The following is a 7650-nucleotide window of genomic DNA, read 5'->3' on the forward strand; positions in this document are numbered from 1 at the left end:
AAATCTTTCTACACTGTTCGTAGAATCCATTACGTTGGATTTGTTCTTTATTCAATATCAAGCAATTCTTTCAAGAGATGCATTCGTGCAGCTGCTCCTACTGACTGATTGTGAGTTTTTTTTTCCCTTTTGTTTGATTTGCACTGATATTTTGAAAGTCCTTTCTTGTGAAATGCACAAAATAACCCGTCTTCGAAAGAAGAACCCGACCCTCCGATTATTGGTTGATCATTATAAACTGTTGTAAGTGGCTGAGTAAGAGATCGATCTTCTCAGAATTTGGTCATACGCGTTCATATTAGAATATATCCTCTTATTTTGGCACTTGGGGTCAAAGCTGATCAATTTAGATCGAGCCATTATATCAATTTTGGTATGCTCCTAGAATAGAAAACAAGTCGACAAACCAACACTAATTAAGTACAACTCCTTTACAACGTAAGGATTTTAAACGACCTATTAGGAGTAGCAAGGAAAGGCAATGAAAGGGCACAAAAAATCAGGTCATTCAAAACACATGTGGGCCACTCCATGTGAATTTAGAAGTCATGGGCATGATTTTACATTGTTCCCTCTACTGTGGCTTAACTGAGTTTTGGATCAACCTTATTTTTAGTTTCAGATAAAGGGGAGAACATGATGGACACGGAGGCTAGGGCCCACAGAAGTCCGGTCCCACAACAAGTACTTCTTTATACATCAATACTTACTAATTGAAGTTCCGCATCCTGGTCCATAAATAAATCATGGTATTTGCATTTAAGTACCTCATTGATTCAAGTACGTTATATCCCCATCCGTTTTGTCAGATATGTCTAATGCTTGTAACCTTAGGTTGCAAAATTATTAAAGAGTAATGATCTAGTTTGTTGTGTATGGAAACCTTCCCATGCATATAGTTACATTTGGACTTCTTAGCATTTATATTACTTAGATGAGCCGTCCATTAGGTCCAGTCCCCGCTTCTTCCGCTACTTGTAAGATCTTTATAAGGTGGGCCTTATTGATCAACGGTCGGGATTGTTCTAAAGGTTGGATATGTAATCGGGTAAACCATTGGGCCCCACTGCACTGTGATATATCCTGAGATTTGTGTAAGGGGTGGAATGCTATAACTGTGATATGCACACAGTATTTTAGAACAATTGGGATGACCAAGCATGTGGGAGCCTTGGGGAGATGAGTTTTGATGGTTACAAACTCTTCATCCCTCCAACCTATGTTAACAAGGCTGGGTCCCCAATCCTATACCACGTCAGAAAGATAATCCCATTATATCTTCTCTAAGGAGGTGCTAAGGAAAGGAAGATCCCAGCATCCGAATTCTATTATCCGGCATTCTTCTACAGCAATGGGGTCTCAGATAGGTAAGCCGTCTAACTCTTCTGATCTCCATGTCCGATGCACAGCAAGGTCCTTCGGGAATTCCGCAGTATCAGAGACACTATGCATAGGTGTGGATGATCAAATACAGCAAACCCAGTGATTGGGATTTTGAATTCGATCCTCAAATCGAGATCAGTTAGGGACTTCGAGTCTCAAATCCCAAATTGGGAATTTCAGGTGCTGATCCCCAATTCCAGTTATTATTTTAGGAAATTCATCCCATATCCGAATTAGGGATTTCCAATTCGAATCCCATATCAGAATTAGGGATTTCCAATTCAAATCCCATATCAGATATTGGGGATTTCGGATTCGCATTCCCAAATCCAGTGATTAGGGTTTCTACACCCAAATACAAAATTTCCAGTATAGGGTTCTCTATATACCCTTACCTGTGTCTTTAGTAGAGATAGCCATGGATGACTCTATCCACCACCAGCGTTGGGAATATCCTCGATTCATGGCCGTTAAACTCGTAGTATAACCATCTTCTTCATCACTAATCGTTCGCAGCCACATCCCCCAGCCGCGGCAGCCATTGTTGTAGCTGGAGATATGTATTATCCATTCGAACATAATGTTGAACCCACTCCTTTGGATTTGGGGAAGATGCCAGTATCGACCACTTCCGATCGGCCATGAGCTTCAGCAACGGAGAGAATATCGCTTCTTCTATTTTTTCCTTCTCTTTCTCTGCAACAGTAGCCTCCCCTCTTATACAGGCGGGTACTGCGGACCCGATTAAAGGTTACTCGGATCTACTGGACCCGCAATACGTGACAGGTTGGGGAACCGATTAACATGGATTCGGGTCAGCGGTCAGGATTCGTAACCTGGACTTTTGTTCTCTATGGGCCTGAACTCCTCTTGGGCCCACTAATCCTAAGTTTATATCACTCCATGTCACTCCCAATTTTGAAATACATTTTCATATCTACGCCATCTATTTGTTCACTATGAACTTATTGTGCTCATTACGCGTCCTGATAATGATAAGTTTTGATTCAACCCAATTATAAGCCCATTATCCATCTTTTGAGAGTTGATATAGACCATTGGATTATACAGAACAAAACATATCCGACTATTTCTCTAAAAGGTTCCCATATTTTCTAATGATCAATACCAACCACCTTGTAGGCCATATCAGACTAATTTAGATATAACCTGTTGAGGGCAGGATTATAATCGCAATCTTAAGTCTGTAATCGTAGAATTGGATTCGGTTGTGTTAGCCACCACAGTGACCTCAATCGGTGAAAATTATACAAGCATAGACTTGTGACATTGGGATTAAGAAGATTGCATGCAGTTGCATTCACGTTTCATGCAGATGGTGACAAAAACACAAACAATCACCGTTTGGCAGAAACATGAACAGGTAGAGTAAATGGTGTTAGTAATATAAAGTTGAAATACTTATCCTACCCACAGGTATTGAGTTTCTCAGATTTACATAATTAGTATCGCTTAGCTTCATGTTCAGGAGAGTCACTTACATGTTATCATTACCTCCCACAGGAGGAATGATGATGATGTAACCGATTCTCGCCAAGGTTAGATGGTTTGGCCCATCTTCATCTTGGAAAATTCAATTGATACCCCTCTTAGCAACTGAATTGATAAGTTTTACCTGATTTTTGTTACTATTCATAAACTATTTTACGAAATAATGCACTAATGTGAGTATATATCTCTTTTATTTCAGTATTTATGCCAATTCCAGCGTACCATATTCCTGCCTAACTGGATCTATGTAAGGCCCGTATCCTAGTCCTTACCATTCCGTAGACTCCCGTGATCCTCCCTATCGAATTTCGGCAACCCACGACTTGTAATTAGCATTTGTGTGCAACCTTGAGTCGTATCTCGTAGATTTGAGTCAGCTCGAGTCAAAACTTGTACCATCGTGACCACACCTTCACCGCGGTTCCAACGTCACGTCTTGCTCATCGATGCGATACCCAGGCCAGGAGTTGTGGGCCCACATATATTTAGAAGAAATGCCGCGCATTGCGAATTCCAAGAGAATCTCTACAACCCATCATATTAATCAATCAAGTACACAACCCATGCCTCTTCCATCCCTTTCTTACTAACAAAGACAAGCACCTCACCCCCCATAAGTCAACTCTCTCTTACACACACCCATCCCTCTCTTACACTACCCATTCCTCTCATCACCTCCTTCTTACCCAACACCACTCCTCTCTCATTTCATTCCATTCTCTACCATTTTCCAAGCAATCATGAGAGAAAAATCCTAAGGAGAGAAAACAAGCTAAGTGTGTGGCCCACTTCCTACCTAAAATCCCTTATCCTAGCCCTTCAATTCTCATCTTCCACCATCAAAAAGAGAGCTAAGGAGTTTGGCATTCCATAGAACCAAGAAGATCCAACAGTGGGTGATTTATATGTTAGATTTTGTTTTGATGATGGACCAAGTGGGGCTTACCGATTGATGGTATGGATCCTATCGGGACTCATCTTAATGTATGCTTTGTATCATGTATTAAGGGACCCATACTGGCGGGGCCCCTCCATCACACGTTTCTCAATATCTCTCTCTCTCTCTCTCTCTCTCTCTCTCTCTCTCTCTCTCTCCCTTATTTGATGGCTCACCCGGTGAATGTATGTATTTTTATCCATGTTGTCCACACATGGGACCACTTGATGTAAGTGTTTCATCCACCGTCTGCACGTGTGGACCACCATGATTTATGTATTGTATCTGTACCGTCCAGCAGCAGGCGCTGCTGGAGATGCAAGATACAAATATCAGCTTCATCCTAATGCAGGTGGGCCACACGTGTGAGACCCACCTGATATATATGTTATATCCATGCCACTGTCCAGGGACGTGGACTCCACAGGAAGCATATTGGTCGGAGTACCGCGTCCTAGCTATATAGATGATGTATTGACGTCAGTAGGTGGGCCCTGATCATGATCATGAGGGATGTGTTATATCCCAACCGTTCATCTAGGGACCCATGAGCAGCAATATAGTTGTTGTAATAAGCGTAGCAGATCTGTGGGTCCCGCATGATGTATGTGTTGCATCTATACCATCCAACCATAGATGGAACCCACCTTTAATGTATATGTTTTACATCCAAACCGTCAAATCCAGACTGTCCATCCACCATCTGGACGAGCAGCCCATAGCTGCTGGAGGAACGTAAAAAAGGTCAGTGGGTATGATCTGAGGTAATAGAGAAGCAAACTAAAATCATATATTCACCTAATGACACTACGTGAAAAATGTAAAAAAAATGACGGATTTAGAGACGGTTCTGGACTGTCTCTAAAATTGCTTGGTTTAAGGACGCTTTAGAGACGGCCGTAGACTGTCTCTAAAATTTTAGACGGCCCTCGACCGTCCTTACTATTGTTTTAAAAATTTGAACGTCCAAAAATCATTTAAGACGGTCGTTGACCGTCTTATATGCGGTCATCTAAGACGGTCATTGGTCGTCTGCATTAGAGACGTTCCTTGACCGTCTTATATGCGGTTATCTGAGACGGTCATTGGCCATCTTTTACTTGTAATCTGAGACTGTCAAAGACTGTCTCTATTAGAGACGGTCCTTAACCGTCTTATAGCCTTGTCAAAGACCATCTCTGTTAGAGACGGTCCTAAACCATCTCTATTAGAGACTGTCAAAGACCGTCTCTATTAGAGATGGTCCTAGACCGTCTTATGTCCCTGTCAAAGACCGTCTCTATTAGAGACGGTCCTAAACCGTCTCTATTAGATGCTCAGGTAAAAATGAAAAAACTCAAAAAAATTATGAATTTCGAAAAAAAAAAAGTTGAGAAGCTTGGAAAAATAATTAAAAATGTTTACGAAAAATTTAAAATTTGAAAAAAAAAACTATAATTTTATAAAAATCTAGATTTAAAAAAAAAAAATTAAGAACTTTGAATAATGTTGATAATTTTGAAAAAAAAATCGATAAAAATATGATATTTTGAAAAAGAAAATTTAAAAAATTAAACAAAATTGGGAAAAAATTGATAAAATGTAAAAAAATATATATTTTTTAAAAAAGAAAAGTAAATTTTGTATTTTGACAACAAAAATTGAAAAGTTATATAACAAAAGTGAGATGAAAAAAATGATATTTTGAAAAAGGAAATTTAAGAAATTAAATAAAATTGTGAAAAAATTGACAAATTGTAAAAATATATATTTTTTAAAAAAGAAAACTAGATTTTGTATTTTGACAATAAAAATTGAAAAGTTAGATAACAAAAGTGAGATTTTGATGATTTGTTGTATATCCTTACCACCCATACGTTTCTCCAACTCATTTTTGGGCCAGGTATAAAAAATTGTGTAGATTTAAATCTTAAGTAGACCACACCATTGGAAATAATGATAATATAGTACCTCGCCATTAAAAATTATAAAGAGCCCATCGTAAGGTTTTAGTAATATTTATTTGCAATCCAACTTGTTGATATTGTAAAGGAGATCTAGATGAAGGTAAACTACAAAGATCAAATTGATCCAAAACTTTTGTGGCCTTCAAAAGATTTTTAATGGTTATTCATCATTGTTTTGATTGGTATGGCCCACCTGAGATTATTGAGTTCTTGTGATTTGAAATCACATCCTAAAATATGATGGAAAAATATATGGACAGTGTCGATATACATAAAATATATCAAGGTGGGCCCTATACGGTTAGAGTAACACCCATGAAGGAGTTACCTAAATAGTGAAATGGTACTATAAGGTCACCTCATGGGAACTTCCCATGAGGTTAATCTGTGTAGGCCCCACCATGATGTGTGTAGAACATCAACACCATGCATTTGATGTGTCCCCTTTAAGTCCAAAAATCAGTCATATACGAGAGTACTTAGTGGGCCATAGCATCTAAAACTATATGAAGACATCCCTAAAACATATAAAAGCATTTGGTGGGGCCCACATGAGTTTTAGATGTGTATGAAACTTGGTCTGACTCCTCATCCAAGTGGGACACACATAATGAATTAATGGGCTGGATCTATGAACCACATCTAGGTGGGCCCAAAAAATGATTATGAATGTTTTAATGGGAGGGTAACCCTCTCAACTATAGTATGTGGTGTGGCCCACCCAAGTCATGGATTGACTTTATTTTTAAGCTTGTGGCCTACCATGGAATGGTGCATCTGATTGACAAGGCAGATCCAAAGTTGAAGTGGACCCACCATAGAAAAGAGTGGGACAGTGACACCCACTATTGAAACCTTCTTAGGGCCCGCCATGATGTTTATTTGAGATCCAATCTATTTATAAGTTAATACAGACATGGATGTGGTTGAAACTTGGTCTGATCCCTCATCCAAGTGGGACACACATAATTAATGAGTGGGTTGGATATGTGAATCACATTTAGACAAGCCCAATATATGATTATAAATGTTTTGAGGAAACCCTTCTCTACTACATTTAGGTGAGTTACTCGTTACCCTTACTAGAGTAAACTCTATGGGGTCCACTGTTATTTATTTATTTTATCCACTCCATTCATCCATGTTAACAGATAATTTGAGGTCTAAAGAACAAAAAGGAAGCATATCCAAAACTCAAGTGGACCACACCACAGGAAATAGTGTGATTGAACCTCTACCATTTAAAATTTCTTGGAGGCCATAGAAGTTTTGGATCAAGCTGAAGTTTGTGTTTTTTTATTCATTCATATATTTTTGATATTATGAACAACCTTTAACCATTTTTGGATAGTCTGATCAATCCAGATTGAAGAGTAATAACTTCAGATGTTTAAATCAAAATTCACTCAAATTGTTGATCAATCTTGTTTGCCCAATATCTTTCTCATATGTAACATGATCAGGGCGAGTAACTAGTCAATTTGAGGGTAATGATCAGTAAAATAGAGTGAATGGACCAGACATGTAAAATGGATTAAATATTCTAGTCAAAATTGTAACCCAACTTATTGACACCCTGAGACTAAGAATTAATGTTAGTAAGTTTTGTAGGGCCCATCATGATGTGTGTCGAACATCAACACCGTGCATTTGATAGAAGTTTTGGATCAAGCTGATGTTTGTGTTTTCCCTTCATTCATATCTTTTTGATATTATGAACATGTTGGATGGCAAACATTACTGTGGGCCCAAGGAAGGTATCAACGGTGGAAATCATTATTCCACACTGTTTTGTGTGACATGGTCCACTTGAGTTTTGGATTTACCCAAAATTTGGGATCAACACACATCGTTCATCCATTTTTCAAGATC

General features: G+C 38.7%; 1 long non-coding RNA gene across 2 annotated transcripts in view; it reads right to left on the reverse strand.

Annotated features, from left to right (window-relative positions):
* LOC131237369 (uncharacterized) overlaps positions 1-2163 on the reverse strand; it is an 84353-nt gene extending 82190 nt beyond the window's left edge. For both annotated transcript variants that reach the window (XR_009167201.1, XR_009167202.1), the window contains exon 1: positions 1779-2163. This is a non-coding gene — a long non-coding RNA (uncharacterized LOC131237369). The remainder of the gene's footprint in view (positions 1-1778) is intronic.
* Positions 2164-7650: the final 5487 nt, after the last annotated feature.

This window comes from Magnolia sinica, chromosome 2 (genome assembly GCF_029962835.1).
Source record: "Magnolia sinica isolate HGM2019 chromosome 2, MsV1, whole genome shotgun sequence".
Lineage (NCBI taxonomy): Eukaryota > Viridiplantae > Streptophyta > Magnoliopsida > Magnoliales > Magnoliaceae > Magnolia > Magnolia sinica.